Below are 11473 nucleotides of genomic sequence, written 5' to 3' on the forward strand. Positions count from 1 at the left end.
ACCATATTGCATTTAGTTTTTCCTTCCTCCTTCATATTTTAATGAATTAATTTAAATTATTATAAAAAATCTAACAACCCATGTTTAATTAATTTTTTAAAGTTTAAATAATTTAAAGTTTTCAAAAGAAAAGTGTAATTAAAAATTATTATAAAAATAGGCACCGAGGCCGCCTCACCCACACATGGCCGAGGTCGCGCCAAAGCAATGCATGGCCGAGGCCGAGGCCACCTCGGCCACGCGGTCGCGCCTCGGCAGCGCATGGTTGAGGCTAATGCCACCTCGGCCACGCATGGTCGAGGTCACGCCTTGGCCCGCGGCTGACCTTTGAGATTTCATGTTGAATGTTATGGTGTTTGGAGTTTTCTTCCGGTGATTGGTTGAGACAGGGAAGCACCCAATTGTCATCCCCATTCACGGACCTTATCAAAAGAATAAACATGATGATGGGTATTACTAGTAATAGGAGGAGGATGAGTGAAGAAGGCGTGAGAGAGCATGGTTCCAAACTCATCCAGCAGCTGCTTCCTCACCCTCTTCGCTCTGCAGTTTCTAAACTAGCGTTGTGCTTGAAACTCTCAAGCATGGAGTCTACAGTCTGGAGATGCTCAACCATTTTGATGCGCTCCATTTCTGGGCTTGGATCGAGGCTAGGCTAAAATTGATATTGCTGGTGTTCCATTTCTGCCACTATAGTATCAATCAACAAAGACAAGGATCTCACCGGCCAAAATGGCACAAACATCGACAGTCTCCATGGACCTTTTGAACTGAGATGGCGCCTGGAGATTGGACAGAAATGGAGGTGATTTATAGTGGCTGCTACTAACAAAACAAAACAAAAAAAATAAAATTTAAGTCGAGGCGCGCGCCTCGGCAATGGCAGCCGAGGGCGTGCCTCGGCTTCTGCCATGGCCGAGGTGGTCCTCGGCCAAAGCGGCTGAGGCCTCCTCGGCCATGGCAATAGATGCCTCGGGTTCAGCCTCCCAAAAGTTTTATGAGATCGAGAGCATCTGACCTGAAACATTTCAAAGTCCAGCAACATGAAAAGCACCAAACCCATGTGGTGGATATACTTATTATCTTCATGGACTTCAGTTGTCTAGAAACACAAGTGACAGAGCATGTGGTTGTTCACCTTAAGTTTGGACACCTATGCCCAATTGTGCCAAGAATATGATGTGATCATGAGGAACACTTGAACAAATTTAGTTCCTGGATTTGTGCTCCCAGGATGTTGATAAAAGAAAAATCATCCACACGAAGGCAATCAATGGTTAAGCTCTTGACCCCCTTGAGCCTACCTACAATACTTTGCAAAGTCTCGGAGTATGGATAAAATCATAAAATACAGAGAGATCGAGAGAGGAACGAGAAGCAAGAACTTGACAGACAGCGGAGTGGAGGCTCCGGGACACACAAGCTGCGGTGCAGAGAGATTCTAAGTCCAGCTTTAGCAGGAGTTCGTTGATTATACTGTCCGGCAGCCTCTCCCACTACCAATGCAAGGTGCCCCTACTCCCTTCGTCACCGGGGAACTTATTTCCAATCGCATCCGTGAAATCAACCCGTTTTCTCCTACAATCTGCTGCACAAAATGCCGCGCTTCCACTTGAGTTTTGCTGGTGACTGCCTTGGAACTGGTTACTTGCTACATTTACTTTGGGCGGTGGCCGACTTGGGATTCTCAAGAAATGACAGTGCAATAATTCTCATGGGAAAGTCACATCTTAAATTAATGCACTTGGAATTTGAAATTTGAATCCACCCTCCCTCCTGATATTGTGTTGCATGTGCGTGGATAATCTGGAAAATGGGTGGACGTGCATATATAGATATGGATCAGGTGTATATTTGATTTTGGTTGCAATTTATCCAACGATGGGTTTGTTGGAATGGGATTTTGGTTCTGGAATTCTGGTATGTGTTTCGTGAAGATCGCAGACCCGTGATGGGTTCGTTATCCTCTTTTATTTTTTTTGGGTAAATGTAAATGTGTATTATATACCCGAAAGCACAGTACAAATACGCAGGGCATACCCTGGGAATACAAGAAGTAAGAAAAGAGCAGGAAAGGATAAAAAATTACTGGATCCATCCTGCCTACCAAAAAACAAAGTCATGACTGAAACTAGATGTATAAGGATGATGGCTATTTCAACCCCCACATGGGAAAGATATAGCAGATCATCCAACCAGCAAAGCAACACTATCAAAGGATCATGATAAAAACCAACAGAAAGCAAAACTAGCACATTGGGCACTACGTGGACAATCCCCACTTAACCTAGCCCAAGATAAAAAAACCAGCAGAAATAAAGCCATGCAGTGCTGTATCAAGAGAGGAGTTGCTGCTCACACAAAACAGTAGCCAACTCAGAGCCAAAAATACAAGTACTCGGGGCATACCCCGGAATCCAGCTAAAAGGAAACGCAGATAAACATATCAAGCAGAGGAAAAAACGTAGTATGTCAAAAAAGAGAGCAAGGGACTAAAGCAAATTACACAACTACACGAGGCATACCCCGGAAACCAGCAAAAAGATCCAAGTAACCAAGAAACAGCAAGAGCCTATACTAGAGAAAGGGAAGGAAAACAAAAACAGCAAAGGGGGGAAAGAAGCCAAAAGCGGGCAGCACAAAACAAGAGATAAAGGGAAAAAGAACACCCAGCTAGGCTGGTGACTCAAGAAAGAAGGCAGAAAGATTTTTTATTTTTTTTTTTTTTTTAAGAAGGAGAAGCAGCCAGGGAAGGAAGAAAGGATTCCAAAGAAAAGTAACTCCCAAAGAAACCAAGGGGCAAAGACCATGAAAGCAAGGAAGGCTGACTAGACTCAACAAGGCAAAGACTACTGCCAAAAAAAGCTTAAGAAAAAAGGGAGAGATCATGAAGCGGGCTGATCATAGAAAGAAGGTTGAAAAATAGATGGGAAAAGGCACAAAAAAGATTGCCCAGCAAGGTTGACAAGCCATAAAGAAGAGGGGCAAAGAGATAGCATGAAACAAAACAAACCAGCAAGTATGTACAGCTACATCACAGAAAAGCTAAAGAGGGCAGAAAAAGAAAGCAGGGGGAGACTACCACGAACATCCTACCAAGGAAACAAACTTCCAACTAAGCATGTAAGGATAGGAAAAAAGTTCACACTCACAGAACAGCAGGAAAAAAGAGCTGTTAGCCAAGTTGGATAGGTAGAAACCAGAAAAGAACTTTTTTTTTTGGTTTTGTATTGTTTTTTTTTTTTTTTGAAAACAACTGGGAAATTACAACTGAACAGAAGAGGAAACTCTAAGAACATCAGTTGCAATACAATTAACAAGACCATCCAGAGTGGGTCTAACCGAATCATGAATGACAAGGTTTCTAACTCTCCAAAGATGGTAAACAGTGCACGCAAGAGCAATGTAAACAGCTTTGGAATGTCTGCGTGATGCCTTGAACAGCCTCCTAATCCATTTTATTGAGTTGCGAATGGCAATGGTATTCCTAGGGAAGCCAAAAGACTCCCTTATTTTGCTCCAAACCTGTTGAGAGAAATAACATCTAAAAAAGAGATGGTTAGTTGATTCTTTTTGTCCAATGCACAGTGAGCAGTCAGATTCAAAATCAGGCAAGAACAGCCTATCTTTTGTTTTCAAGCGATTCCAAAGGGCGAGCCACAATATGAAAGAAAACTTGCAAGGAATACAAGGTCTCCATGTAAACTTCCAACACACTGCTTCATTGGCTTTATGCCTCAGCAACTCATACACCAAGGCCGTATGGAACTTGTTCTTCCAAAACGCAGACACAAGGAAAATACGGGCAAGTTGGGGACTGCCTGTGTGCTCAATAATGGCACACTTCACTTTATAGACTGCCTTCAAAAGAGGTGAGTCCCTGGCCTTGGGACTCCATTCCCATACATCAACAGAATTGAGATACACACCATTAATCCACCGAATCCAAAGGGAATCACGCTTGCTGTGAATATCCCAAAGGATCCTGGAGAGAAAGGCCAGATTCCAAACTTGTAGATTATGGAGTCCAAGGCCTCCTTCTTTCTTAGGGTGGCAAACTTTTTCCCAAGCAATTGAGGCGGGTTTATCACCCCATAGAAAGTTTCTACAAACAGAATTTAAGTGATCAAGAACATTAACCGGAAGGTAAAACATTTGTAGCCAAAAACTAATGGTCCCTTGATCACCGAAGATAGGAGTTCAAGTCTGCCAGCAAAGGTAAGATTGCTCCTCTTCCACTTGGATATATGGTTAGTGACAACATCAATGAGTGGAGAGAAGTAGGCAACCTTGAGTCTTTGAGCATCAAGGGGAACACCCAGATATCGAACAGGCAACGTTCCGGCAGGGAAATCAACAAAATTAAGAACATCACCATGGACTCCTACAGTAAAGATATTAGATTTATTGATGTTGACAGTTAGCCCTGATGTTTCTTGAAGATGATTAAGGGCCTCCAGAAGGACTTTGACAGATGGGGGATCCCCCCTACAGAACAACATGAGATCATCTGCGAAAGCCAAGTGCGTGATTTTGTCATTGGACATTTCGGATGGTAAGAAAACCACGGCACTCTTGTCATACTGATGATGGTTCTTGACAAGTATTCAATGCAGCAAGCAAAAATAAGGGGAGATATGGGATCCCCTTGTCTTAGCCCCCTTTGACCTTTGAAATTCCCATACAAGCCACCATTGATTGAGATGGTGAAAGAAGTGGTGGTGATACATTCCATGATCCAATTGATAAATCTAGGTGGGAAGTTGAGGCCAGAAAGGATTTCTCTAATAAATTTCCAATCAATTGTGTCATAGGCCTTTCTGAGATCCACCATGAGCATGCATCTCGGCGATGTTCTTTTCCTTGCATATCCCCTTATTAGCTCTTCGGCCAAAAAATATTGTCTGACATAGACCTTCCTCCAATGAATGCTGCTTGGGCATGATTTATAATGGCTAGCAGAACATGACTGAGTCTTGTTGCAAGAATTTTGGATATGACTTTGTATAACACATTGCAACAAGAGATGGGCCTAAATTCCTCCACCCGTTGTGCATGCTGTGATTTTGGGATCAAGGCAATGACAGTGTAATTAATCTGTTTCAGCAGCTGGCCTGACGCAAAGAATTCCAATACAACATCGACCAGGTCAGACCCTATCACATTCCAATTCTTCTTGAAAAAAGCAGCTGAGTAGCCATCCGGCCCCGGGGCCTTTTGATCATTAATATCTGAGTAGCCATCCGGCCCCGGGGCCTTTTGATCATTAATATCAAACAAAGCATCTTTTATTTCCTGACCGGTTACCTCCTTTAACAGAATATCATGCAGATCATTACTGAGGGTGGGGCCATTGCACAAAAAGTCAGAGGTACACGTTGATCTTACCCTTTCACCTCCAAAAAGATCTTTGAAGTGTTCCACAAAAAGATTGCCAACTTGGTTCAGAGATGTAGTGGGCTGTCCCTGCTGGTCTAAAATACAAGTGATACTTCTGTCCCGGTTTGACTTTTTAACTAGATCATGGAAATACTTGGAACCTTTGTCTCCATCAATTAAAACCTTGAATTTCAATTTCTGATTATAGAATTGTCTTTCAGCTTCTGCCAGAAAGCTTGCACGGTTCCTCAAGTCACTCAGCTTGGATCTATCACTCTCTGTTNGAAAGCTTGCACGGTTCCTCAAGTCACTCAGCTTGGATCTATCACTCTCTGTTGCATTTACCACATCCAAAGATTGAGCAAAGTGACTGAATTCTAAACTTGCTGCCTTGGCCCTTTCAGAGATATGCCCAAATTCCTCCCTATTTAGCCGTTTCAGGGGTGCTTTGAGAGCCTTAAGATGCTGCACAAACTGATACTGGCATGTCCCAGCAATAAATCTATGCCAAACATCCTCCAAAATCTGCTGGAAACTAGGATGACTAAGCCACATGTTGAAAAATTTGAAAGGTCTGTTGGTTGCCTCACTGTTGTTGAATAATTTGATGAGGATTGGGCAGTGATCTGAAATGAAATCAAAGTCTTTGTATTCCACCCAGCAATTGAAATTCCCATTAGCCCACAAAGGATCAATAAGAACTCTATCTAATTTTGCCTTGACTCTACCATTTGACCAAGTGAACAAGTTTCCAATGCTTGGTGCATCCGTAAGATCAAGATTATTGCAGCAGTTCACTAAGTCTTTGGTAAAATAATTAGTAGGTACTATACCACCTATCTTTTCATTTGGTCCCTTGACAGTGTTGAAATCCCCACACACAGTCCAGGGAAGGCTAATTGATGATTGGTAAGTTTGAAGCTTAGCCCATAGATCCCTTCTTTCCACCACTGAGTACAATCCATACACGATGGAACAAAAAAAGGAGTTGTTGGAAACTTTACAACGTAATTTACAGTGAATACATTGAGGATTAACATCAAGGATTGAACAATCCACCTTATTGGCATTCCAGACAAGAACGATTCGGCCACTCCTTATGATATCATAGTCCACAAAAAACTGTTCACTAGGGAGCAAATCCTTCAGCACTTTCTCATATTTATTTGCAGAAATTCTGGTTTCAAGTATCCCATAAAAGGAGACATGGTGCTGTCTAACAAACCCAAAAATTTTCCTTCTCTTCAGAGGCTTATTGAGGCCTCTAACATTCCAGATTGCACAAATCATGACAAAAACCGGGAGGGGGGACGCCGCCGGCGACTGCCGCGACCAGGAGAAAACGCCATCAAAGGGACTGGTAAAACCAAAACACTGTTCTTGCTCTTTCCACTTTGCTTCGAAGTACTAGCAAGCTGTTTTGCAGGTGAGAGGAGAGCAGCCTTGAAATCAAAAGGTCGGGAGGAGTTATTGCTCTTGGAGAGGCAAGCCAGTTTAGCCAAGTCTTTCTTTAGAGCCATAAGTTGTAAGCAAGCTCTACTAGCTTCCAGTTGAACTGCTGCCAGGGCCTTAACCATACAATCCTTAGCCCTCGCAGTTGCTGAATCACAAATAGTCTTGGGATTATTGATGGAGAACCTGCTGAGCTATCACTAGAAACCTCCGCAGACTCATCTGATGACTCAGAAGATGCAGAACCAGGTAAAGTTGGCTCCAAACTCGTTTCAGATTCACAATCAGATTCCAAAGGGTGTGGATTTGGTGACTCAGTGGCACTAGAAGGCACTAGGGTGACCATCACTGTCCCTTCACCATCCTGAGCAGAAACTCCCATCTCAGCCACAGCCGGTTCAGTTCGGGAGGTATCTAAAGGTACCGGAGTTGTTGCCGGTATTTCAGATGGCTCCTCACTAGGATCTCCCATTTCAGCCCCATCCCCACACACAACAGCAGGTTCAGGTTCAACATTAACAAAGTTACCTCCAGGTTTGTTCCAACACCAAGACAAATCCATCCTCTTACAGTCAACAAATAAGTGATCAATGGACACATTCTCCTCAACACAAGATTTTAGTTTTGGACATTTTTCCTTGTAATGCCTTGAGCTATTACAGTTAACACAATAACGAGGGTACACCTCATAAAACACTGCCTGCTGAAATTTATCCCCATTCGGCAGAGTGATTGGAACAGATTCAAGGGGAGGAATAGAAGTATCAATTTCGACAAGCATTCGAGCATAATCCTTTTTCCATCCCACTTGAGTCATGCTATCCATGCAAATTGGATTACCAATACAGGATGAAATTTTACTATAGGCAGCAGGGTGCCAACACTCCACCGGGAGATCAACAAGTCGGATCCAAGTTGGAACCATACAAAAGTCTGACTTATCTAACCTGAAACCTTCAGGTAGAGAGTCAAGAAAGAGCCTCTTCCCATAGAGAAACTATGGCCCATTACTAAGTATAGTGCATCGGTCAGACTCAGATTGAAATCGGAAAAGGACATACCCGTTAGGTTGTGGATTCATCTTGCATTTAACCTTCCATTTGTCCTTCCAGTTGTCCAGGAGAGCATTGATGCCTTCAATCCCCAGAAATCTACCAGCAAAGCATCCCAAGAGACCAAATGCCCACGGTTTCTGAACTATCCGGATCTCATGCCTCTCCAATACTGCCTCACCATTCACCGGTGGACAGAAATTGAGTTTGAGTGAAGAATCAACAGTTTCCTTCGATGACTTGAAGAGGTCCACCCATGGAGTCTTCGAACCAGATGTGCTTGCTACCTTTTTTCCCTTAGCACCATTTTTGGGGATGTTCGAAGAGGGAGGAGGATGGACCAGTCCAACGCTATCAACAGCGGGTAACACTGGGATATTAGCCGAATCCTCCATAGTGGGGGACAGAAAGAACACGTGGCAGGCAGTAAGTGGGGGAAAAGACGATGCAGACGGTCAAAGTCAAAATAAAATTTGAGATTCAAATTTTGAATCGTCTTTTTCACCCCAAAACTTAGTCAACAATCCTGCCACAACCGATGGGGAACCACCAGAAGAAAACAGCCGGCGATCAAGATACCGACAAGAACACAACCAAAGGATATCCGGGACTCACAGAGAACCACCACCGGAAGAGAACCCAGGGAGGAGATTCCGCCGTAAAGCACACTACCTGCGGATTTATGATGGAATCGCCCCCTCACAGAAAACAACTGAACCCTTAACACCAGCCTTTGCCTGCCATTAACTGAGGGAGACAATCCCGAAGAACGAAAAACTGCAGAAGCGGTGGGAGGGACGCCTTGAGCATAAACCCATCACCAAAACCAAATCCAAAACTTACCACACCACCGGCTAGGAGCCGGTGGGGGGGGGGGGGTAACGGACCGACAGAAAACTCCTTTCTCACCAAGTTTTCATGAAAGAAAACCGGGGTGAAGAACACAAGAACTGGACGCAAAAAGAATTTGAGTCCAAAACCAAAGTCAAAATTAATTTTGACTAGCAATAAATGTTAAACCGACCAGTAGGTGAAGCAGATACATGAACATTAAATCGGTTCATTGAAACAGAATCCAAAAACGGATGAAAACTAAGAGATCTCCAAGTATGGAATCTAGAGAGAAGGAAGAGAATCCAATTCTAGAGTGAGAAACTCACAACCATCCATTGTTTTCTTCTAAGTTAGGCCGTTATCCTCCTTTCGACACCTTGGAATGGGGGGCTTTTGTTCTCCGTCTGGCCGAGGCTGCGCCTACGAGACTGCTCCTCGGCCATGGTAGCAAAACCCATTCGGCAATTCTTGAGCCTGTTTGGCGGCGTTCCAAACTCATTTCCAAAAAAAAATCTAAAGATAAAATAAAAATAATTAAAATAATAATAATAAATAAATAAATACATTCAGAAAATGATAATTCGGCACTATTATTACTCCCTAGTTGACTCCACTATGCTTTCAACTTAGAAGTAGGGGGTTGGTGACAGAATAATTGGGCAAGGTACTGGATCCGACCCGGTACGACCAACCCATTAAAGCATGCATCACTTAGGAAGAAATAACGGTTCTTTGGTCCGCCTCATCAAAGAACCGTTACGAAGAAGCACACAACATTTATTGAGGAGCCGGACACTTATGGAGAGTAACCGTTGCTCATTGTGGTGGTCGTCATTATTGTGGTCGTTAGTATAAAAGGGGAGCTCATGTAACAAGTTGGGGGGCTCTATTTTTCGGGTACACAAACCATATCAAGAGGCACTTCGATTCTTGTACATACTGAACATTGTCTTTATTTACTAATACACAAATATACTCGGTAGCAATATTTACCGTCAGTAGTATAATTAAAATTATATTTTAGTGTTGCTAAAATGAAATTACTGTGTGTGAAAAATGAAACTAAAAAATAAATCTTATTCAAAAATGTATATCGTTAAATGAAACTGTAGTATAATTAAAATGATACTTTAGTGTTGTTAAAATTAAACTAGTGCGTGTGGAAATGAAACTAAAATTCAGAGCCATACAATAACATATATTGTCAAATGAACATGGAGTGTAATTAAAATAATACTTTAACATTATTATAACTAAACTAGTGTGTGAAAAATGAAAACTGCAAAATAGAGGTCATACAATAATGTATATTGTTAAATGAAACTGTAGTAGAATTAAAATGATACTTTGGTATTACTATAGTGAACTAGTGTGTATGGAAAATGAAACTAAAAAATAGAGCAATATTGTCAAATGAAACTGAAGTGTAATTAAAGTAATACTTATTTTATGGACCACATTACAATATGGACCGTGGTCCACAGTTAAATTTGTCCGACAAGGAGATAATTGGTTATCTGCTATGTGCTTGTGGGCAAATTATTGTGTGGACCATGAATATCAGGTACATTTTTAATATACTAAAAGTACATTATTTGTGTACTGAATGTACATTATTTGATAGTATATATAAAATAATGTACTTTCAAAATGTATTTTACGTACACAAATAATATATTTTTAGTATATTAAAAATGTACATTTTATTTACAGTCCATGTAATAATGATTTGTGATTGTGCGAGCATATTTTTTATTTTTATTTTTATTTTTATTTTTATACTTTTTCAATGTCTAATAAAAGCAATTCAAGAACTCATTGGAAAATGTATTGGTTTATAAAAAAAAACAATATAAAAATATATCATATTTATTATATAGATTAAAAATTAAGTAAAAAAATTTGCAATTAGAAAAGTGATGATTTATGATTTTGCTAATCTAAAAGCTTGCGTCAAGAAATATAATTATTATATCATTGATTAAGGTCCACCTTATATTTTGGACTTTTATTTAAAACTTTCAAATTTTGTACCAATAAATAAATTAAAAGCGCATAATATATTAACAGTATATACATAATTTATTAGCTGCAGATACATAATATGTTAAGTGTAAAAGATATATGTCTACAGTTAACATATTATGTACCTTCAATTTATTTATAGATATATAATCTATTAATTGAATGCACATAATATGTTAACTGACACATAATTTGAATATTATTTTTAAGAGTTATTTTCACTTTTGGTCCCACGAGTACGAGACCATTTTCACATTTGGTCCCTAACTATTAAAATTTCCAGATTTAGTCCCACGACTTTTAAATCTCTACCTCATTTTGTCATTCCGATCAGATTTCGACCACCGGTGACCATTTTCCGACAAGTGAATTATTTTAAAGGACAAAATTGTCTTTTTATAATAAAAAAAAAATCCCAAAACCCTTTCTTCTTCTTCCCCCTCATCCCCCCGCAGCCCTCATCCCTCTCTCTTTGTCTCGCTGGAGAAATAACATTTTTTTCGGCCAAAATAAAAAATGGAAAACAACAACAATGAAGTTCGACGGCGGCTGGATGGATTGTGACCAGTGAACCTCTCTTGTCCCTCGTCACTCTTCTCTCTTGTCGACGTCGAACACAACCAACGCCGACGAGCCACCGCAACCTCCACATTCAACACCGCCACCTTTTCCACCACCCACGAACACCGGCGGCATCCCTCCCCCCCCCCCCCCCCCCCCCCCCCCCCCCC

The sequence above is a fragment of the Ipomoea triloba genome, chromosome 6 (assembly GCF_003576645.1).
Source record: "Ipomoea triloba cultivar NCNSP0323 chromosome 6, ASM357664v1".
NCBI classification, from domain to species: domain Eukaryota; kingdom Viridiplantae; phylum Streptophyta; class Magnoliopsida; order Solanales; family Convolvulaceae; genus Ipomoea; species Ipomoea triloba.